Here is a 24,910-nt window from a genome sequence, read left to right as displayed (position 1 = left end):
CACGGGGCCCCCAGCACCGCGGCAAGAGAGCGGGCGCGGAACGACAGCCGGGGCCCCCGCGGTCCCCGCGCGCGGCCTCCAGGGATGCAGGGATGTCCCCGCGCCCGGCGCACCTGTGGGCTGGGCTTCCGTGCTGCCTTCGGGGACCCCGCCGCACCCCGTCTCCGCTCGGGCAGCTCGCTCTCCTCCCTCTGCCTGCGCTCCGGAGTGAGCGCTCGGGGTCCCGGTCTGAGCATGCGCGGCCGGGCGCCCTCCCCGCCTCTCCGCCCCCCTCCCCGCCTGCCTTTTGCTCCTTCCTTTCATTAAACAAACAGGAGATCCTGGAACCTGGACCCTGCGCTCGCGGCAGCGCGAGGCGGCGGCGGCGGCGGCGGTGGCGGGCTGTGCGCCCAGGGCCCCGCGAGCCCGCGCCCGGCCCCCCGCCCGCACTCGCGCCCGCACTCGCGCCCGCACTCGCACCCGCACTCGCGCCCGCACTCGCGCCCGCACTCACGCCCGCACTCGCACCCGCACTCACACCCGCACTCGCACCCGCACACACACCCGCGCCCGCCCGCTCGCGCTCCCACGCAGGCGGAATGCAGCAGAGCCCGGGGCGCGCGTCCCCCGCCGCGTGAATGCCCCTCGCCCCCGGCAGCCGGACGGCCCAGTAGGGCCGTAACCAGAGGTGAGTGGGGCGCCCGCAGACGCGGACCGCCCGGGGGCGCGGGGGCGCGGGGGCGCGGGGGCGCGGGCTCCTGGCCCCACGCGGCGGAGCAGGTGGCCCAAACCCGGCTTGCGGCTTTGCAGGTGCAGAGCAAGGCGGCGCCCGGGTGTGCGGGGGGAGAGGGCGGCCCCAGGGAGGGTCGCCTCCTGCGAGGTGTCAGATGGACCCGGCAGAAAGCTACACCCTCCCCGCTCGTAAACTTTCCTCCCCTGTCATTTGGGAAGCGTGGAGACAAAGGGGGCGTGGAGGCTCCCTCCGTCCGGTTCCACCCTCCGGGCGGCCTTCGGGGCTGCGACGGGAGCCGGCGCGGGCGCGGGCGCGGGCGCGGGCGCGGGCGGGGAGGGGGCGCCCTGCAGGGCGGCCGGTGCCAGGATCGGGGTCTGTCACCCCGGCTGCAAGCGTCGCCTCTGATCTGCCCTCAGGCGTGGACACCTGTCATCCCGCCCCGGGCGCGCCGGAGTGTGGGTGTGCGTGCGGGGCTGTCACCTGCAGACCTGGAGGGGCCGCCTTTGGCTTGCATTGGGCGCGGGTGCCAGAGGCGCGGGGTGAGGCCCGGGTCAGCGCGGGGATGAATGATGAGTTCCTGGAAGGCTCGAGGTCACCCCTGCAGGCGCGGGGCGCCGGGACCTCGCCGCCCCCGGGAAGGGGCTGTCTCACGCCGGGCGCTGGGCGGCTGCAGCTGCGGGGAGCGGGGGCTTCCTTCTTGCCCTGGGGGCTTTATCACACACACACACACACACACACACACGCACACGCACACACGCACAGGTGGAATATGTGGAGGATTCTGGGTTATTTTCCTTTGTGGGGATATCGTTTTCCCTTTTAACCGCTCCGGCGGGAGAGGCTCTCTGCAGCCTGGTATCGAGCTGCTGTTGAAGACCTCTTAGGTCCCAGGGAAGAGGTTCCCCCCTCTCCCCCCTCCCCCCAAGAAAAAAAAAGGATTTCTTCCTAAAATGCCAGCCCCAGCGGGGCGGGGCGTCAGAGTGCGGAGCGCCGCCGGCACCTGGGAATCGCCTCCAATCTAATGGCCCTTTGAAACGGCAGAGACCGAGGAGTCCAGGACTGGGACAAAGGGGACTGCAAGAGGGACAGATGAGGGCTTCGCAGGCGAGGAGTGACTCGAAGCTCATTAGGGCCGGGAGAGGTCCAGCGGGAGGCAGGTACCCTGCAGGCTTCCCTGGACTCCCGGACCGCTTCCCTGGAGGGTGGCTTAGTCCTGGATGGGACTCCAGCAGGGAGATCTCTGGAATGTCACATCTGGAGGAGAACACACTTGATTATTCCGGAGTTGACCTTTAGCACAGTCATAAATTAATTCCGTAAGTCTAGAGCGGGGCCATGTGCCGAAGTTTCTCCACCTTGACGTTTTGTTTCTGCCTGGGATGTGCGGGCAGGTGTATTTTTGACGCTTCTATAGCTCAGAACCTTGGAAGAGGAGAGTGTGGGGAACCTGGAAGCCAAGCTGATGCCGGCAGAAGAAAATGCTGGAAGCTCAGATCCAGAACTTGTGTCTATGGGTTGTCAGAGAGTGTGCTCTTCATTTTAAGATGATAGGTGGAGGCCGTCTCTCTGCTGCTCTGGGGACCCCCCCCCCCACACTTTTTTTTGAAATTTTAATTTTTAACATTCTGTAACTTCTTTGAAGTGGGAGAGAGCATGATATACATGAAGCTAATAGAGAAACTTCACACATAAAAGAGACTTTGACTCACAAGTCAACATGGTCAAAGGTGAAGAAGTTTCTGAGAAAGAAGTAATGGAGGGAGGGGCACTGGGAAGGGAATGCATATTATTAGAACAGCTTCATGCATATGATTTTTAAAAAAAGTTTTTATTTAAATTTCAGTTAACACACAGTGTAATATTAGTTTTGGGTGTGCAGCATAGTACACTTCCGTACAGCTTTTATGCTTTTTAAAAAGCTTCTTTGTATGCATTTAGTAAGATAGAAATCTGAAAGCTTTTTTTTCTCCTTTTCTTTTTAAACAACTGGTGAAGTGAAGACGCTTCCTGAAATATTTTCAAGTTGATATTGGCATAGAGGGGGTTTAAATATAATTATCAGCATATATCCTTTTTATTTCATAGTGAATAGTATCATCATTTACTTTGCAAAACTTGGCAAGGAAAGATTTAAAAATTTTTGTTGCTTTTTATTAGAGCTCTATTTTCTCTATGATATATTTCCTTTCCCTACATTTGCAATCTCAGTTCATTTTGATTATATTCAGATTCTATTTCTAAGCGTTTATTGAGCACCTATCATTTAGCATTGGAGGGCATATAAAAATGTATAACATATTCCAGGCTTGAAAGGGTTTATGATCTAGTTGTAGATACAAGATTAACACACATGAAATCATTAGAGAGTAGGATAGCTACGTACTGCACAGTGAGTTCTTAACATGTATGCTGTATCCTCCATCCTCCCTCCTGGATTTCCTCAACATTCAGAAAACACACATCACTTACTTATTATGTGCTGGAGACTGGGGAAAAAAGCAAAACCAAAAAAGCCATAAGGAAGTAAAAAATAGTGCCAGCTTTCAAGGTGGAAGAAGTAGGTATTTAGCTAACTATGCTGCAGTCTGTTTAACTGTTATAATTATAGGTTAAATCAAATGCCAGTAGTACAGACATGTGTTTGTTTGCTTGCTTTTCTTCCCCTGGAGCTGAGATATTTTTGAAAAATCTTGAATACTCTTGAATACTCTTTTACTAGGTAGGGGAGGTTAGAAAGGACAGTCCAAGCAGAGGAAATGTGTAAAAGCGCCCAATGAGTTAGTGTAACTGTAAGCCATCCTGTGTGGCTAGAGCACAGGGTGCTGGTGTGTAGATACAGAGATGAACAGCACCTGGGTAACATTAATTGACAACTAATGTAATAGAGTCTGTGTTTGGATAGAGATATGCCCAGGATGCTATAAAAGCACCAAAGGAGGGCATCCACCTAAAAGAGGGTGAAAAGATCAAGAAGCTTTCTTAGGGCGGTCGAGGTGAGCTGAGTCTTAAAGGACAAGAAGAAGAGAAGGGCTTTCCAGGCAGAAAAAAACTATATGAGAGTTGGAAGTAGTTCTGTGTGGCTGCCGGGAGAGAAGTGGGTTCTTAACTCCATGGAATAGCAAACTGTCATATCAGAGATCAAGTGTGAATGGAAATATCCCAAGCAAAAGAGCTTCAGTTTAATCCAAATGAGTTGGAAAGAGTTTGAAAAAAGGCTGAGACATCAGATTTGCATTCAAGAGAGATGACTGTGACCGTAATGTGGAGGATGGATTGGAGGTGGTGAGACTGAAGGCAGGGAGCTTATTGTGGAAATATAGGTGTGAAATGATGAGGATGGTGGCAGTGGGGGTGGAGAGGTGTCTGGGAGACGAGTGACAAAAGTAAACCGTGCTCATCTAAGGGTCTCCTACCATGTGCTCCCTTGCTACCTTCGTCTTCCCCAGCATTCCCTTGTGTGCTCTCCTTTCTGTATTTTGAGGGCAAGGCAGTCACAGCTGAATCTCTAGCATTCACCACAGTCTTGGTGCGGAGTAGGGACTCAATAAATATTTGTTGAATGAAAGCCTGAATCAGTGAATGAGAAGTCCAGTCATGAGGTGATGATTTCTCCATTAGGATAGTAGAAGCTAAATCATGATTCCATTTCTCCAAGGTGATCAACCTTTGGGAGGTCAGTAACAAAATGATCCAGGGCGACTGCCTCTGTGAAGAACTTTCCTATGAAATGCCAATAAGAAGCAGTATCGTGACATCACACTTTTTATACGTAAAAAATTATATCATGAGACCATCGTGGAAGCAACAGCATTTAGCACAGTTCCTGATTCATAGTAGGATGGCAGTAAATGTGATTTCCCCTTTCCTTTCCCCTTACTTGGCAGAATTTCCTGATTTCATGCACTTTTCTCAAACTTTTACAATAGTCTGGGGGTAGGGAGTTTGTAAGCCACAGGGTCTCATTTAAAGAGCTCATAGCATCTTGGCATCCTGGGGTAAGGGCCAGAGCACCCATGTTCCAACCATGCAGCCCTAGGAACTGGGTTCCTTGCTGAACCAAACCCCAGCATATTGGGTTCCAATCTTAAAATCCCAATAGGAGATGTCAGAACAGATAAAAACAGGAGAATTTGTTTTCAGGGTAACTACAGGGAGTGAAAGAGAAGAATATCAAATTTTGATAGCATTTTGAGTTTGATCTTGGATGGATAGTGGCAGAGCAGTGGGAATGAAATGATCAGGAGATCAGGGAGCCAAAGACTAAATCTCAGCATTTAGCAAAATTTAGGGATGCAGGAGAGCTACAGTACCATAGAAAGTTCCAGTAGCTTGTCCCAAGTTACCAAATCAGTAAGTGGCGGAACCAGATCTCAATTTTAATAATCCTACAGTGTCCCTCTCTAGCAAGTGTGTAAATTATCAGGATGATTTTAAGTGCAGAGAAGTTGAAAATACTGAAAATAGGGAACTGAAAAAAAAAAGACAGTGAAAAGGGGTTCACTGTGACCATTAGGAAACAGCGTTAGTACAGCAGCATGCTCAGAAGCTGTATTTCCAGGGGTTGAGTGGGGAATGGGAGGTAAGAAAATCCAGGCAAGGCAAACATCTGGTGGGGAAAGAGTTATGGGGCTGTAGGGAGAAGGTACAGTGAACCTCAAACACAGTTTTTATTAAAGGGGAACTGGCAGGAAGAACTGGTGTCTAAGGAGAACAAAAGATGTGGGAAATGAGAAGAGACAGAGGAGGAAGGACATCTCTTTCCAAGAGTATAAGAGGATGAATTTGAGAAAAGGTGTGGAGTGTGCTCCTCTTTCCCGTAACTAAATAACTGAGGTGCTTGCTGCAGTGTTCTGGAAACTCAAGGAGACTCTGAGTGCCATACTCTAAAAAGCGTGTCACTCGGGCATACAAGACGATGAACCTTGTTTAGGTGGCATGGTGGCCAAGAGCACAGACTGGAGGTAGACAGGCTGTATTTGAATTTTGGCTCTGCCGCTCAACTGTGCGACTTTCGTCACAGAGTGTATTTCTCTGTGCTTCAAATTACTCATATCTGTAATATGGTGAAAACCGTCCTAACCCCTCACCTAGAATTGTGAGAATTAGTTAATATTTGTAAAGCTCAGCACAGAGTAAGTGCTCAACCCAGAGCAGGTATTGTGTGTGACAACAGTGAGGTTACAAACATAAAGCTTTAATGCTATGCTCAGGAGCCCAGTGATTGTGTTCTTTGGTGTTCATTTAAAACAATTATTTTGGTTGGTTATAAATAGCTGGCTCTAATCCTGTCTTCCTAAGTGCAGGAATTAAATTGGCACACACAAATATGGCAGGAGCAGAGTAGCTCCACCAAGTTTGCCTGCTTGCCTCCTTCTCTTGCCTGTCCCGGGATGATGAGAGTTTGTTTGCCTTAGTCTGGTCCTAGCATTCTTCAGGTTCATGGGCGTCACACAACAGCTACTTAGCTGTTTAGCAAATTGTTTGCAGGGAAGTGACTACATGTATTAATTATAGCACTTCTTTGGTGCTGAAACTCTAAATATCTCAGACGTGAGATTTGCAATACTCTTGGGAATTAAAAGCCTCTCGTCTTATGGAAAAGTTTGTGGTGTGTTCTAAAATAGCATGCCAGTGGAAATGGAAGACCTACCATCTAGCTAATTTGCAACAGAGCAGTGACTGGAACCCAGGTCTGACCATGACCTAGTGCTCTTTGCCTTATAGTCCCAAGTACTTTTATTACTGCTCTGAAATCAAAGATTGGTTTTGTTTGTTTCATCTACCCCCGTTTATACTAAAGACCACCCACACCACACTTATTATGGTTCCCCAACTGAGATTTTTCTTTGTTACCTTCAGGTCTTTGGCCAGGCTGTTCTCTTTTTCTGGAACTCCATCCTTCCCTTCCCTAACTCTTTTAGTCCTTTAGGCCAAAATGGCTTTCTAGGGAAGCCTGTTCTGCCCTTTTGGCACTAGGGTTGGCTTTTTTATGTGTTTCTGTAGTCCTTAACTTTGTATTTTCAGCACCTCCCACAACAAGTGCTCAGTAAACATTTTGGATTGAATGGCTGGCGCGGTGAATGAATCTTGTCCAGTTGAGTCATCACTGATATTCCAGTCATGCATCTTCATGTTGTCAAAAAAATCCTAGAATTTGCAAATTCACAGTCACTGGAATGTTTCTGACCAGACTTGTAAGTGAAACAAGATGAGGAGACTGAGAATCAGAGATGTTCAGCGACTCATCTGAGGCCATGTAGCCAAGTAGTGTGAGGACTGGAACCAGATGCCAGTCACTGATTTCAGATGCAGGGTCTACCTACAGCCTGAGTCAGGTGGAGTGGAGGGAGGCAGGGTTATGCAAGTGCATGGTTAATTCCTATCTTGTTTAAAATGTTGATGTTCTGTTCATCACGGATTTTTGGCAATAATTTTGATTTTTTAAAAAAATGGTATTAAAATATTGTTTATCTTGATTACTGAATTTTTTGGCTCCCCTCTTAATTTTTCCTCTAAGGCAGGTATCTCACGGGCCTCACCCTGGTTCCAGCTGTGCCCTTCCACAAAGTAGAAGGGAGAGTATTTCATAGCCTCCCAACATTAGTGTGAGAACACAGTGTGAAAAGGACTGTGTATGACATGGGTCCTAATTGAAAATATCGAAGGAAATGCCATTCAACATGGTGGTGTGTGAGCTGTTAAACGTTTCATGACCTGGCTGATCTGATAATTAGTAAACATTACTTTCACAGTATAAAGCAAGGCCAAAAGGAAAAAATAAAGTTGAGTAAAAGCTCTGTCTACCTATTATCCATCTATCTATCTATCTCAGGGCTAAGGACAATGTAAAGGTCGTCTTCATTTGTAAGTTTATCTAGGTCTATATTTTTGAGGTTTTTGAAGACCCAGGATGGAAAAAAGAAAATTATTCTACCCATCAACTTGGCTGATTTTGGATTATGGTACTGCTGGCTTGTTTTGAAGATTTGTGATCAGAAGGCTAAAAAAAAAAAAAAAGCACAAAACCTTGGCTATTTCTGCCAAAAAAAAATTAGGAAAGGAAGGAAAGGACTGGTAATAGAGATGAGAAAAAGAGTTCAAGGGAGGGACTTTTTAGGGGGTATCTACCAAGTACCATCCATGGCTTTACATATATTATACACATATTGTACATGTATTATTTCCTTAGTTTCTCCAGCATGCTGGAATAGACATTATTAATATCCCATTCGACAGCTGAGCAAAGGTCAGTTAGCTTTCCCAAGCTTTCAAAGCTAGAGCTGGACTCCAACCTAGGCCTGAGTTCAAAGCCTATGCTCATCCCACTTGATCCTTCTGATTCTCAAAGGCTGGGGTGACAGATCACCCCATCACCTCCTGCCATCCTCAGAACCTTGAGTGCAGGGCTTCAGCAGCTTGTCTGGATTCACTAGATGGGAAGTCAGCAGTCAGCTCCCCTCCCTGCCATTATTCCCTCCTTCTGTGGTACATTTATCTTTTCCCATTCATCTATAACAACGAAAAGCAGAGATGCATACACATAGGAAATAAATACCCTTCTTTGTGTGAATGTCATAAATTTTTACAAGACAGGAAAGCACATATTTTATATTGCCTCCATTATGTCAGAAAGGGCTCTTTCTTTGGGTATTATGGCATCAAGTGTTCTAGAAATGCTCACAGACACAGACTGAAGAAAAGGTGATCATAATTACTGGAGCAAATCCATCACAATGAGGGGTAATATATTTGCACGGCTGATGGTCAAGGGTTTCTGGGGTGCTCTTTTTATTGATGTTTGTGATGAATAGCATGGAGAAGTGACCCCCACCCCCAACCTTTTAAATTCATTGAAATCCATAATCAAGTGGAATCGGATATAATTAACAAGAAATAAAATCTGGTCGAGAGTAATGCTGTTCAGCTCAGAGCTCTACAAGCTGAGCATGCTTTATCGTCAGTCTCATCTTCCAGCCTTTGCTAGCTCTTGCTTCCAGGCAAACCCACACACTCAAATGCTCTAATAATCAGCCCACAGCCTTCTCTCCTGGGGGTCACAGGAACTGAAAGAAAAAAAAAAAGTAAGACTATTTCATTCACACTTGCATTAACTGGAAAAAACATTATCTGTGTATGTGTGTGTGTGTGTGTGTGTGTGTGTGTGTGTGTGTTTCTCACCCCCTGCAGTGTAAAAAGCAAGGCAGTATCTTTAGGTTCGAGAAAATCCTTTGGGTTTAGTTTTTTACATAGGCTGACATGTAACATGTGACACAAGCAATTCCTGGCCAGACTAGTTGGAACAATTAGAGTATTTCAGCAACCAAAACCCTAAACAATGATATATGTACTACAATATGATACAAAATGCAGATGTAATGAGGTACATGGTGTAGAAGGTAAAAATCCAGTCATATTTCTGCTTCAGCCTCTTTCCCAGAAAACCACTGTCAATTGCTTAGTGCCTCCAACATTTTTGTTCTTTAACATACATATGCTGTTTTTTTTTTAAAGGTAAGATTATACTTTACAGACTATTTTACCATTTACTTTTAGTCACAATATCAAACGAAAGCAATTTTTAGGGTAATAAGCATCTGGTAAATATTACTGTTGTATGAGAAGGATGAGTGTTGCTTTCCATCCTAAAATAGGACTCAGCGGATATATCCTAGGGTTCTTTGGCCATTTGTCCCCATGTGTATTTTGTAGATATAGTCAATGAGCAGATATTTGCTGAGCTCCCTCTAGGAGTCACCTACTATACCATGTGCTTTTCAGGAGCTTACCTTCTATCTAACAAGAGATAAAATAATTAGGTGACTTAATTTGAACTTAATGAATGGCAACAGCTGTAAATTCTCCTTGATTCACACAATTGCTGGAAGGGATAGTCTACTCAATTGTCTTCCTTTTTTTTTTTTTTTTAGATGAGAAAAGGGTCCATTGAGGTTAACCGACCTCTCCAGGGTCCCCCCGTGATTGGAGAGACTGGAATGACAGGTTTGGTTTCCAGCCTAGTAAGGCAGGGCTGATTCTGTTACACCTGACTGCAAAGCAGCCCTCACAGCTGGAAGAGGGAACAGGGGAGCTCACTTCACGAACACTAGTCTGAGCAATGAATCCCTAGCAGATTGAGCCTCATGCTTTATGTAAATATTCTCACCCACAAGCTGCTGCTGAGACTGTGTCCCTGTCCTTATTCTCCTCCCTGCTTACCTAACCACTACCCAAGCTCTCCCTTCTCCCTGGCCCAATATTCTTCCACTTTATTAAGAATTTGAAGTTAGGCAACAGTCTGCCCCTAATGTTGAGATGAGGGGGTATGCACCTTACCAGGTGTAACATATTAGAGGTTTATTTTTCAGTTTCACTTCTAGCCACCTTAAACCTTGAGAAATGAGTTCCAAAATGAATGAATTTTACCTGCCAACTTCAGTCAAGGCAGGAACTCTTCCTTATATTAACTGATATTGTTTTCTTCATGATGGAGCATAAGTAAGACTCTGATTCCTAAGTACTCTAATTATCTTTCACTGCTATGGAGGCAGAATCCTGTGGTGGGCTAATAGCTTGGGCTGTGGAGACAGATGGAGCTGGGTTCTAGTCCCAGCTCTGCCATTCACAGGCATTGCGATGTCAGGCTGGTCCCTTTATCATTCGAAGACTCAGATCTCTCATCTGTGAGATGGAGATAATTGAAGTAACTTCCCTCCCCAGAAGAGATTTTGTAAGGAATAAATAAAAAAAAAAAAAAGATTTTGTAAGGAATTAATCTATTAATATAGAGTTTAGAAGATAATAAGGACTAAGTACATTACAGTAACTATTATTCATTATTTATTACACATACATGGTGAAGAGCCCTCAGAACCACTTAAATGTCAAGCTTTAAAATACCCAGTTGTCGCATTTTCTTCCGTAACACTTTAATCTTTCCTTTTGTTTGTTTATTTTGTTTGGAAATTAAGACTTAAAGCAAGCAAGAAGCTAAAAAATATGCATCATTACACTGGTAACCCCAAAACTTTGTCATGTCTTCATCAGAATATCACCTTCATTCAATCCTAATCCATGAACCATGAAATTCAGAAGCATAGCAAGGGGTGGGGGAATAGAAGGATTTGATCAATACATCAAAGTTCTGCTTTAAAGAATAAATCTCAGCCCTCATTCTGTGCATCTTTCTACTTTGATGGAAATGCTTGGGAATTGAAAATGTATGCCTTGCTCAAATATGAAGACAACATTATTAGACACTGCTGGTTAAATACATAATGCAGGTCCCATTTCCTTAGTTTACTGGTAGGTGCCCTAGATGTAGACATATATGTAGAATCCCAGTCACTCCCTCAGTGCTAGAGTCTCTCCTTTCACACCACATAACAAGAAGCTATCCGGCTTCTTCTTTTCAGTATTCTTTCTCCTTGTGGGTGGCCATAATGGATGTACACCTAAGATTGAGGCTGATTGGATCTGAGCTGTGGTTGGCCAGGATCCAGAGACCTGGGGCAGAGAAGGTAACCTTGATGTGCATCAAAAACACAAACATACCTCAGGACTTTGCACTTTCTGTTAGCTCAGTCTAGAATACCTGCTTTGCAAAAATCTATATCCCTCTCTCATGCTCTTACCACTTTATACATCATGTCTTCATCAGACATAGAAGTCTTCTCTGGTCACTGTCTGTAGAAGATCCAGCCCATTCATCTTTAACTTTTTTTTTTTAAGAGAGAAGGGGTGGGGTGGGAGGGGGCAGAGGGAGAGAGACAGAGAGAGAGAGAGAGAGAGAGAGAGAGAGAGAGAGAGAGAGAGAGAGAATCTTAAGTAGGATCCATGCCCAGCACAGAACCTGATGCAGGCTCAATCTCATGACCCTGAGATCATGACCTGAGCCAAAATCAAGAGTCAGATGCTTACCCAACTGAGCCACCCAGGCACCCCATCTTTAACTCTTTACTCTGCTTTACATTTCTTTATTAGTATTGACCACCGTCTTTTCATATATATGTATATTGTTTATCTATTTGTGATGTTTTCTCCTACTAAAATGTAAGCAAGATGAAAGACTGTATGTGTTTTGTCTCTTTTACATCCCCAAGACCTAGAAGTGTGCCTGTCATACTTTATAACTTTAATTGAAATTTATTGAATAAATGAAGTAGAGTATAAAGAATAATTGGCATCTTGAGAGTGGATCTAGGAAACCAATAGAAATCACTAAATCCAAAAGATGAGACAATATCTAAAAATGTGAGATGGCTTCAGAGTTCTGCTGGGCAGATCTGTAAATGCATGCTGGGAATGCATGGTCACAGAGGATTGCTCTAAATGAGGCAGAAGTGTCTCAATTAAGTGGCACTCAGACACATGGATGCTGTGGGTGGGGCACATGCCAGCAAACTTACTTCACCTAAGAGTCCATTTTTCTGTGGACAACTTGAAACATTAAGATATTCTTCCTGATTGAGCCAAATTCTTCCTCTTTCTAGCTAATGGGGCCAGATGGCCAGATTTAGGGGTGCAACTCCTATGAAGAAGGTAAAATTAAATGGTGCCCCCTAAAATCAAACTTTATTCCATAAAAAGACTCATTTATATAGTGCTCCAATAAAATGAGCAAATTGGGCACAGATTAAGAACTCATAAGGAAAATATCTTTGGAGAATTAAATACTTAACGTGTATACCTTCTTATCTTTCTATGTCACCCACTATTGAAGAGATGTATATTTGTATTAGGAAATCTAGCTATCATGGGATCTCTAAATATGAGGTTATACCTAGTTACTAGGTTTGGCTGGGGGTCAAATGTTGACAAGTATTCTGTGTGATTCATTGCCTTTGTGTGATATGGATACAGCAACCACAGACAGCTCTGAGAAGGACTGGACTGCCCTGAAGTTGTCCCACAGTTTCTCCCAGAGAAGCTGTATCTGCCTTACCCGAACACATAAACACATGAACCTAGGTCTTGATCTCTGTGAATTTCCTTGCAGAACAGTTACTAGATTTTTTTAAAAAAAGATTTATTTATTTGAGGGAGAGAGAGAGAGATCATGCATGAGGGGGCTGAGGGGAGGTGCACAGGGTGAGGGAGAAAGATCTCAAGAAGACTCCCCACTGAGTGTAGAGTCAAACTCAGGACTTGATCATAGGACCCTGAGATCATGACCTGAGCTCACTGAACCACCCAGGCACCCCCAGTTATTAGATTTTTTTATGGGTCTTTTGCTCTGAGCATAAGTTTTCACTCCCCTATACACCAACTACATAAAAGAAGCTTACCAAAACTAATTCAAGGGAAATGTAAAATTTTTGGAGTTTAACTGTGTTAAAAGAGAATATGTTATAATCATTCGTAAAAGATGTCAGCCTGTATAAGAGTCATCAAGAAAAGCCAGTCTAGGGGCAAGTGATGAAAAACTAAGCTGTATCTTTATACCATGGAGAAAATAGAATTTATAGGAAAAGAACTGAAAAAAATCTAAACATTCAGAACTGGGTGAATTGATTGCCTAGTGTTACAGGAAGGATAAAAGCACTAGAGAATAAATCAGAATTTATCAGATCATGAGTACCTTTTCTAATAAGGCATCTGGCAAGTAGAATGTCTATAGTCTTTCACCAGAGGGTGATCCCCAAGAGGGGATCTTCCTCCTCTCCTCTTCTCAGATCTCACTTTTACTATATATCTTTTTTCCTCTACCTTTTCCTCAAATTCGAGTTTCTTTGTTGTTAGTGAATTTAAGGGGACAATTCATGAAACTAGGGTTTCTTCGTTCTCTTGTTTCTCCAGAAAGCCTGTGGGGACCATCCCAGGGATACTTCCTGTCAAGATTTTTTTCTGGCTTTTTAGTAGCAAAGAGAAATATCTACCCATCAACAGTTGCCCTCATTTTTCCCTCCCAGGTGCTAGATTCCTCTATCTCTTTCCTGAAAATAATGGTAAATTACTTTTAAGGTAGATTCAACTTCTAAGTAAACCTGTTTCTGAACATCTGGAGCCACAGGAAGAAACTTGAGTACTTTTCTTTTTCTTTTTCTTCAAAAGAAATTTTGATTTATTTCTTGATTTGAGTTTAGGAAATGTCTATAACATTTCAAAAGTTATAACTTTTGATCAAAAGGAATTTTTATTAAATTATAATTCCCTGGGTGATATTTTATAAATTAAGATGATTTAAATATTGTTAAAATGTGAATTAAAAAGAATAATTGTTCCATTATTATAGGAGATGAAACACAGTGTTCACCTTAACAATTTTTCTGCATGGGCTTCACCCAGTATGATTTTTCCTCTGATATTTTCCCAGTCTTCAACACCTTTTCTACAGAGCTACCTATTCCTTGGATTTGTTTTTGTCCATGTTCTTGGCCATTTTGTCTTACTTTTATATGATATCTTATATTAGAGAGCAAGAGCACATGCACAAGAGTGTGTGCACAGGGAAGGGCAGAGGAGGAGAAAGAAGAAGGAAAGAATCCCAAGGAGACTACACACTGAGCACAAAGCCCAACAGGGCTTGGTCCTATGACCCTGAGATCAGGACTTCAGCCAAAACCAAGAGTCAGCCACTTAACCCACTGAGCCCCCCCGCCCCAGGCACCTGCCCTTGCCCATTTTACACAGCTCTTGCTGCTAATCCTTAATTCATGACTCCCACTCTCTCCCCCTAGACAACTTTGCAGCCCATACCCAACCCAGCCCCTGAAAGAGAACATAAAGATCACTTGGAAATGGTGGAGTGTAGTGGAAAGTATGAGATTTCGGTGAAAAGATCCAAGTTTGAGCCTTGATACATCACTTACCATGTGACCTGAGTGTTTTCTCAAGTTTTCTGGATCTCATTGCTTCATTTATAAAATGAAGACAAGGGTAACTCATAAAGAATTGTTTTGAGATGATGTATGAGAGGATAAACTGAAAAATTCTGCAAAAGTGCTCATTTATTAATATACTATTACTAATTCAGCACCATCATTTTATTGAGAATGACGGGAGAAGAGGTAACTCTTCCAAGGATGCAAGGCTCAAATTTTTACTGTTCATTTGGCATTTGAAAGCCAAATCATGTAGTATGAATCAGAGGTAAAAATATGTGCTGACTGAGGATATAAATCACCCTAGGATCAGATGTGTTTCTCTTTGATATGATTTGGAAGTGTTCTGTGGTAAACAGAGTGTATGTTTGGCATTTATACAGGGGATCACTTTACCTAGTTTGCCCAAAACTACTTACCTAAAGCTATTAAGTTTTATGCTTATTATGTTCTCCTTTTAATATGAAATATGTCAGAGGAGTTGAGAAAATTCTCAGCCTTGTTTTTAAAACTGTAGGTGGGTGGAGAGGGAGGCTGCTTACAGAAGAAGAAAATGGAGATGACAAGGGGAGGAGGGGTCTAAGCTGATCAGAAGGAGTCAGGTATTTCAGATGAACCTAAAAAGCAGAAGCCTTGACGGATAAGGCTGTGGGGTCTGAAAGCATCAAACTCAATAACAAAATAAGGGTCCCTGCCCTTTACTTCTGTAGAGTTGGAGAAACCAAAACTGTTGATGAAAATAACCAGGAAAATTCAAGTGGGTGTACAGACAAGACCTGGTCAGGTGGATTAAGGTTTTCATGACAAGCTAAAGTTAAAACTGGACACATTTCCTTTTGATTATTTGAATACTTGAGTATGTGGTAAATATTTGTTGAATAGGTGAATAAATGGAAGAGTAGTGGATAAGTAAGTGAACCCAAAGAGTCACAGATTAATGGGATTAATCTCCCTGAGCTTCTGATGCCTAGATGGAAGAACTAGATGCTGATGGAACAGTTTGGTTGGGCAGTGGGTAAGGAGAGGGGGAGCCAAAAATGTTCTGGGTTAGAGGTTCCAAATGATTGCTCTTAATAAGCTTATTTTAACAAGACAGGGTCAGATCAGAGGCTTAACCTAAAGTGTATACATCCTAAGCAATTATGCCTCTTTATGCTTAAGGAGTTTATGATATCTCTGTTCTCCTCCAGAGAAGACATAGAATAATGAGACAAGTGTGAACTCTGGAATCCAACAGATGATTTTCAGTTCCGCTTTACTAGCTTGGAAATAGGCAAGATATTTAACCTCTCTGACCTTCAGTTTCCTCATCTATAAATGGACTAACAATACCTACCTCGTATGATTATTGTAAGTATTTAAGCTTGTCTGTAAATTTCCTGGTATGTTCATTCCCAGTAAATGTCAGCTGCCTTCTCCTTTCCTTACTCTTGGACGAGGTATCAGCCATACCTTCAGATATAGACATGTTAAAAATAAAGAATTTAGAAATTCATATTAACTGACCAAGACTGGTTTTCTCCTACAAAACACAGCATATACATTCTTATGCATGTTTGTATTTCTAAGCGCACTACACAAACTTGTAGCCTGCTAAACACAAACTTCATTTTATCAGTTGCTCCATATGGACTTCATCCAAGATAGTTTCTTTTGTGACATTTTCCCAGTCTTCTGCCTCTTTTCTCTGAGCTACCTTTCCCTTGCATGTCTTTTTATCTGCTCTCTTGACCATTTGAGACAGCTCTTGCTGCTGCTGATCCCTAATGAATGACTCCCATCCCCTCCCTCAGACAACTGTGAAATCCATATTCCCACCCAGGGCAACAGGAGAATGACCAAATTCCATGTTCTTCTTTTCCGTCATCTGCCCCGTTTCATCACCTCTCTTATTCTTACCCATGCCAATAAACTGCCCCCCCTTTCTTCCTTTAACTTCTCTTCAACCATTAGTTCCTTTAGTTTTTCTTTGTGTTAACTGTTCTTACAAATCTTGCAATTATTATAATATATTTATCTTGGTTATGTGTCCCTTTTAGTATATAGTCTTTAAAGTGAAGCTTACTGAAATCCAACCTTGTGTAGTCATACTGGTCTTTCTAGATAACTTACCTTTCGTTCCCCAGCAGAGTTATTGATAGTTGTTGTCAGTCATATTTTTACTCTAGAGACTCTCCTCCCATATACATACACATAGTCCTTTTAACCCTTCCTAGAGTTTTAGATGAGGGAATTTTGTTCCTCTATTCTCTGGAGTCCTTGAAATTCTTCCTACTTGGCTATCATGAACTCTCACATTCCTGTTTTAAGGATGTTTCCTTCATTCCACATTACTGTTGATGAGAATAAGTTCCAGCATAGTCTACCTAATGACCTCATCTGCTCTGAGAAATGAAACCACATAACAATGTTAAGTGTATATCTGAGCACTCGGTCAATCAAGTTGTCTTTTAGCCAGTAGATGACAAAAAATATTTGTCTTTTTTAAAAAAATACATTTAATTTATTTATTCATGAGAGACACAGAGAGAGAATCAGAGACATAAGCAGATAGAGAAGCAGGTTCCCTGTGGGAAGCCTGATGTGGGACTCGATCCCAGGACCCCAGCATCATGACCTGAGCCAAAGGCAGATGCTCAACCGCTGAGCTACCCAGGTGCCCTGAATATTTGTCTTTTATCCCTGATCTTCCTCACAGTGGTGTCCATTCCATAATTTGTATTAGGAACACACCATTCCTTTCCTTCATCAGCCCAAGAGGTCTCCACTCTGCTCTTAGAGTGGATGTCACTTCAGTTTCTCTTCCTTTTCATTTTTAACCCCCAGTGTAGACTATAACCAGCATGAATCCAGCCTGAGGTCTGAACCATGTGATTTCCTCACCATCTGATACTCAGTGTTTGTGCTTTAGGAATATATATTTAAAATGGTCATACTGTAGGTTCTTTCTTTCTCCAAATACATCTGTGACTGTAGTTTATTTTGAATAATATCCCATCGTTGAGTAGCCCTTCTATTTCTTTTACTTCTCGTCCCATTTGATTACTGTTATGTGTTTCTTTTTCTGTGGCTTCTGATTTTATCTGAGATATTACTAAGATTCTTAGGAAGTGAATCTTTGTTGTTGATGGAGTTGTTTTAGCTTAGGTATGTCTTGTAATTTTCCTTAAATTGTACCATATTGGTAGGTGGGTTCCTAGCCTGTTCCATAGAAGAGGCTCAACTAATATTTGTCAATTGACTGAGTGAATCTTCTGCTCCTTTATTCCATTTGCCATCCTCAGGAGCTATTTGGCCCCACTTCATTCCTTTTTTCTCTGTCTTAAGAACTGTGTCATGAGAAATGTGTCAGAGAAACAGGTCCATAAATAGATCATTACTTACGGGGAGAAATTCCAAATAGCCTTGTTCTGTGTCCAAGAAAACATCAGGGCTCCTGAAAAGCAAAGTGAAAAATCACAACTGAGCTTACCATTTCATTGGGAAGACAAAAAACAGATATAAGACAGTGTGATCCATGATCTAGTAAGTGTTTGAGGTAAGATGCACTAGGCCTTCCTTGAACTAATCGAAAACCACAGAGGTCCTAGAGGCCCTAGTGTAAACTTCATACTGAGTCTCATATATTCCTGTAAAGTATGAGAGAAGAATATAGTGCTTTGAGATGTAAGATTGTCCCAGAGAAATTGGGCTCACAAGTTAGTAAATGAACCAGACATCCCTCTTCAGGAAAAGGTTTATTTTTCTTAAGGTAAAGTATGAAGATTGATGTGATGCTGTCTCACTTCAGGGAGATTCTTAGAAGCATTGATTTTATAATAGGAAACATGCATATCTCCTAATGCATTTGCATTGAATGCTCATGCTTCAAGAGCCACAAATCCTCAGAGGCCAGGAACGATTCTGGTTCAGAGCCATTGTCTAAAGAGTGGCTATTCAGTGATACATGGATGATGAAGACGAAAGGTAGGAAAAATACTAGCAGGACATATGGCATATAATGGGTTCATGAGCATACTGTCAAAGGACACTCACTACAAAATAAGAAATAGACAATAGTAAAATGAACAAAGATGCAAACAAGAAACTCATAAAAGGTAAAAATGCAAATGACCAGTAATTATATCAAGGGAAGTTCAAATTTAGTAGTAGTCAGAGAAAAGCAAATGAAAACTCAGAATACCATTTTGCTGCCATTAGATTAGTAAAAAAAAAAAAAAAAAAAAAAACACACACACACACAAAACAAAACAAATTGTAAATCTTGCTTTTATTCAGTGGTGGCAGGTGTGTGTATATGTATGTAAATTTGAAAACAGTTTGTATACTGCTGATAGTTGTATGAATTATTACAACAGTTTCAGCACTTACTCAGCAAATATTTTCAAAACTGAAAATGCACATACGTTTTCACTCAGTACTCTGACTTTGGGGAAGATATCCTGAGGAAATTAGGACATGGGTTGTGATGGATATATATATATATATATATATATATATATATATATCCATCCATCCAATAATATACCATGTAGTCATCAAAGTATGGAAAAATATCTGAATGTAGTTTTTATCCATTAAAATATGGAAAAATATCTGAATACTTTATCAGCAGGGTACTGAACAAATTATGGAATACTAAATGAATTGTAATATTGTGCCCCTTTGAAAACTGTGGCTTCATGTTTACTTACCTGGAGAGATGTCCATTATTCTTTGGGAAGTGGAAAAAGAAAATTAATAATCGTGTTTAAAACATACTGCTTACCAGGTGCCAGGTACTATTCTTAGTTGCATATATTACTTTATTCAAATATCACAGTAGAAATTTATAATTTAGAAAATAAAGCAGAGAGAGGCCAATGACTTCCAAGGCCACATAAATGCTTAGTGATAGAATAAGATTTAAACCCTGTAGGTTGGCTCCAAAGTTACACTCTTTTTTAAAAAAAATGAATAGACCATTTTAATTATATCGAGTGAAAGTTATTACATTTTAATGAAAAAAATCAGCAATAACATAGATTTAGAAATTTTGTCTCTAAATATATTAGTTTTGAATTCCCAAGCAAATTATTTATTAGGTGTCTATACAGACATAAAACTTAAGAATACCAAACTCTTTCATCAAAATTGTAATAAAAATTATTTCTAAAATTTAGAGCTTAAGTTAGAACTTAATACGGATAGAACTTAGGAAAATACACAATGAATTAAACTCATCCCAAATGTTTTTTTGCTAGATGTAAAGTAATTTACCTTTGTAAAACTACAGGTTGTCAGTAAAATGGCTAAATGGTATAGCAGCAACAAATGTATAAATGCCAGAAGTAAATAAGAAATTTGCATACAGGGATCCCTGGGTGGCGCAGTGGTTTGGCGCCTGCCTTTGGCCCAGGGCGCGATCCTGGAGACCTGGGATCGAATCCCACGTCCGGCTCCCGGTGCATGGAGCCTGCTTCTCCCTCTGCCTATGTCTCTGCCTCTCTCTCTCTCTCACTGTGTGCCTATCATAAATAAATAAAATTAAAAAAAAAAAAAGAAATTTGCATACATTTAAAATAATACGGTCTATCTATAAGTGACCATAATCCCATATCTAACTCTCCAAATCCTGCTACCATTCACAGCTATCTTTGGGGATCATAGCTTAAGATACTCTTTTTGAAGAATGCGTGTCCAAAATTGTAGAAGTACATCTCTGTAGGTGAGATAAGATCTACAGTGCTACATAAGTCCATGCATATTGACAAATAAATGTGACATGTACAAATCATAACCATAGGTTTTAATGTAGAATGCAAATCATGAAAATGAATATGGTAGATAAGGAAAGAGGAATCATTAGTGTTGCATTCCATTCTGCTCTTTACATTTCTACTTTCTTAGATCATCTCTATTCTTCTTGATGAAGTTTATTTTTTTCTATTTGTTTTCTTCAAATAGAACAAATAAAACTTAATCTGCTTTTCCCTCCCACCTTCTTTCTTCCATCTTGCTCTTCCTCCCTCCCTCCTGTCTGTTTAGATGTTTCTTATATAGAATCAATCTGCTGAATGGCCTGACATTTGTATTTCCATGAAAATAACAGTTTGGGGGTAAACATGGTCTTATACAATAAGCAGAGTGCAATGTGTTAGTTAAATAATACATTGCCAAAACAATAGAGTAAATAAATGTTGAGGAGTGGAATGAGGTTTTTTATCATGTTAAATACTATTGTGTCATTTAATTAATGAAGAGAAATAATTTCTATATTTATTGCTTTAAGATATAAATTATATGGCTGCCTATATCTTTCAATTCCTGACCACATTATAATGATAGACTTTCTTACTCTTCTTTTTCCTTTTACTCTTCATTTGTATTCCTGAATTCATTAAAAAATCCATTACTTATGATGACCTGGGCAAAAGTTGCCTTCTGAATCCTCATCTCACTTGTAATTTGTAGCCAATATCTGATGGAAGCCCTCCCTTAGCTTGGTCTTGAATCTCTCTGGATCTGTCTCTCTTAGTTTTGGAAGCTAGAAATCTAAGATCAAGGGACCAACAGATTTGGTGTATGATGAGGACAGTATTCCTGGTGATGATCAGTATCTCCCTGTATCCTTTCCATGGTGGAAGGGCAAAAGTTGGCACTTGCATGACAAGTGTACTTTTCCTTAAATGATGGATATTGTAAAGTCCATTTTTGTATAAAAAATCCAAATAATCATATGTATATGTACATATCTATGCATATATATGTTAAAGAGTGATGCTTCTAATAAGAGACTTATTTTTAAAAACAAGATTATAAGATCAGTTTTCCTTTGGATTTATCATACCTAAACACCCAAAAACAAGAACTTCCTTATAAATTCCAGGAAATTTGAGATCTCTGATTCTGTGATCTCCAGATTGATTTGAATCCTCCTCAATGTCTTTTTGGCAAAACACTATGTACCATGAAAATTTACTGTCTACTCTGGACATGGAGGGGTCACAGAGCAGATTGTGTTTTAAACATGAAGTCATGAATGTAAAAGACAGAAAAATCATGAAAACTAAGTGTATTTGAATCCTCTGAGTAGGGTATGGGTCTCATATATGAGAAAGATATCTCAAATGAGTAGGTACTTTGTTGTCTGCTATTTTAATTGTTACTGGAAGAACCAAGTATGAAGGAATAGCATCTGAGATGCGGTATACTATAAGAATAGTATTGAGGAGAAGGAGAGAAGAAGGATCCCAGAAGGGGTAAGATGCCAGAGGATGGTGAGAGTCATTAGTGGATCTTGCCTCTCTTTGGTAGTACCAAGTCAATAAAAAACAATGTACATCAAAATTGGCCCAAGTTGATGTCTATTAATGGCAGTTTTGATTGATCCTAGACAAAGTAGAACTATTTGATTTTAGTACTTAAATAGAAGTCAGGTTTAAATGGATTAGCTCCTTATGGTGGTTAAGGAGTTGTACTAGGAGCATACTGCCTATGTTCAAAAACCTGCTTCACTACTTACTAGCTGGATGAACTTGGGCATAATATTTAACCTTTTTTTTTTTTTTTACTTCAGTTGCCTAATCTGTAACATATAGATGTTAATAATACCTACTTCTTAGGCTTACAGTAAGGATTAAATGACATAATCCACAAAATATTTATCATAGTGTATATGACATAATTAGCATATAATAAATGGTGCTTGCTATTATTATAAAAACTGTACTTTGAATATGACAATAAATATGGACTATATTAGGGGTTCTCAAATAGTTGGTGATTTTGTCTTCCAGGGCACATTTGGCAATGTCTGGAGACATTTTTGGCTAACACAATGTGGGAGAGAAGGGTGCTATTGACATCTAATGGGTAGAGGCTAGAGCTACAAAACATCTTGCAATGCACAAGATAGGTTTCCCCAACAAAGAATGATTTAATCCCAGATATCAACACCAGCAAGATCGAGAAACCGTGATCTAGGGCAGTCAAGGCCTCAGATGGTACAGCTAGCGTGGCTGAAATGACTGAGTGGCTGTGGCTTCTCTGTACATTGTCTTTCTTCCTATAGGAAGCTAGCCTGGGCTTGTTTATATGGTGGTGGAAGGTTTCCCAGCAGTAAGGGAAGGCAAACTCCAATGGGCAAATACTTCTCAGTCATATTTTCTGATGTCCCATTGACCAAAGAATGTTCTGTGACCAAGCCTAGATTCAAGGCCTAGAAAAATAGACTCAACTTTTTGATGGGAGGATGTACAAACCACTGTGGCTTTTTTTTTTTTTTTAAAGAATTACCACATGAGGGGAGACACCATTAATTGAGACTCATTCTGCTTAACTGCCCTCCAGGAAGACTGTACCAATTTACTTCCCCAACAGTTGCCTGTATTTCATTATCTCACAAACACTTCTAAGTCAGTGTTAAAAAGATATTAGCACTTAGAGTCTTTGATCAGTCAGGTGAAAGTAAAAGGGCAAAATAGAAATAGAACAAAATAGAAACTTTATATTAAGTCTTTTTTGATGTTTCCACTCAGAAGAGCCCAGATTCACATATTAAAGAAGCTAATAGCATATAAACTTGGATGTCACATAGTACCTAAATCAGAAGACACAAAAGAATTTATTTCCTCCCACAAACATGCTTTTCCTACACTTCCCTGCTTTTTTCTACACTTTCAGTTAATGGCACCACTGTAATCTAATCACTTGAGCCAGAAACCCAGGTCTCCTCTGGCAACCTCCTTCTTCTTCATATAGTTTTTTAGTCAGTCACTTAGGCTTCCATTACTTTAGTGATTCTATATTTACCCATTCCCATCACAAGATTAATTTATACTCTTATTATATCTTGCTTGAATCATTACAATAGCCTCTGTGTCCACTATCAGTTTCCCCACTTCACCCCACCTACTCTAATGCCTCCAGAGTTACCTTTCCAAAGTAAAAATCAGAACAAGTCAATTCTATGACAAAAATCCCTCTGATCTTCATGTGCTTTATGGAATTTTCATGCCCATCAAGAATTAAGTTCAGATGCCTTAGCAGAGCAATCATACCCCTGTTCTAGAAAAAAAAATGATAATACTGTACCCATCTTACAAGGTTATTTCAATAAATAAGTGAGATGTGATGCTATATGTATGTAGGATAAATGAATGAGTATATGAATCAACAAATGAATCAATGGATAAAAAAAAAGAAGTACTTCTTGTATGGGTGGAGTAAAGGATTTGGAAGCTGTAGGGAAGAAATATAGCTTGAAGGGTAGTCTAGCACTGGATTATAACTGGCCTTGTGTGTCAGGCTGAGAAGACAGGTTTACTCTGTAAGAAACCAGAAGGATATGATAGCATATTCTGCTTCAAATAATCTCTAGAAAGGGAAATATCAAATCCTTTTTACAGTATATTTAAGTGTCAGAAGTTCTTAGTTTGAATGTTCTTGTCCATGTTGAGTCACAGTTTCCTGATGAAGCGCAATCCTCCTCAATAGCCTGAATTCTATAACCTGACTTTCGCTACGTCTTCCAATTCACAAGATAATTTCCAGATCTTCTTTCATGTATTTTTTTTCTTTGGACACAACGTTTGACCTATATCAGAAAATAATCCCAACAACATTTCTGAAGCATATTGATGACATAGTCTATTGGAATGTAATCCAAAATGGCTTTGGTGTACTGGAGTCAAGGTGTAATATTTCTATTAGGCTTTCCCACCTGTCTTCACCTGTGCTTTACACAGACCAGTAGCTCTCTTTTAGACAGGATTGTTATCCAGTACCTTGTGATCTCCAAGGTTATTGAGAATTGATTTCTTCTGGTGCCTTTCCCTTGTGCCAGCCCCTGGAATTCTTTTTTTTTTTTAAATATGTGAAATATACTCTATTTAAACAGCCCCTGGAATTCTTGATCATCAATGGATAGAAAGAATTGCAGACAACACACGAGGAAGAAAATTAATTAATTAAAGGAGACTTCTTTGTTTCTAGTTTCTTACTCCTGCCATGCTGCAAACCTCCTCTGTGGGCATTTGCTGAGTCAGCCCAAAGTGAAGCAGACAGAATGGGAATTGAGGAAGGCCATTAGGAGCTGCACCAGCAGGAACCTGATAAGGAGAGCCCCTGGCCCTGCTGCGAGGAGTATGAAGGCAGGCATGGTCTGGCAGGAGTGGAATGGAGGCAGTCTTTTTTGTGCTCCTTGGTAACAGCATGACCATTTCATAAACAAAAGGCTCCATGTGGACTGCTTCACCTGAGCTCATCAGCTCAGTGTCTAGGGCTGGGAGTCCCTTTTACTTGAAACCAATGATTGGGTAGAGGCTATCAATGAAATGGGCTTTTATAGTTTTAATAAGATCAAGTTGTCTTTCCCTTGAAGGATCTGTGTTCTGTA

General features: G+C 41.1%; 1 protein-coding gene across 2 annotated transcripts in view; it reads left to right on the top strand.

Annotated features, from left to right (window-relative positions):
* The first annotated feature begins 313 nt into the window (after window positions 1-313).
* The window catches only part of PLPPR1 (phospholipid phosphatase related 1), a 258,265-nt gene continuing 233,668 nt past the window's right edge, over window positions 314-24,910 (top strand). The window contains exon 1 of one of the 2 annotated variants that reach the window (XM_026013224.2): window positions 314-667. The gene's annotated coding sequence lies outside the window, so the exon portion shown is untranslated. Of the gene's footprint in view, window positions 668-9,644; window positions 9,713-24,910 lie in introns of those variants that run through there. The other variant, XM_072727845.1, reaches the window with a different exon arrangement.

The sequence above is a fragment of the Vulpes vulpes genome, chromosome 12, assembly GCF_048418805.1.
Source record: "Vulpes vulpes isolate BD-2025 chromosome 12, VulVul3, whole genome shotgun sequence".
NCBI lineage: Eukaryota > Metazoa > Chordata > Mammalia > Carnivora > Canidae > Vulpes > Vulpes vulpes.
The sequence above is the reverse complement of the archived record's forward strand: the minus strand, read 5'-3'. Positions and strand labels throughout refer to the sequence as shown.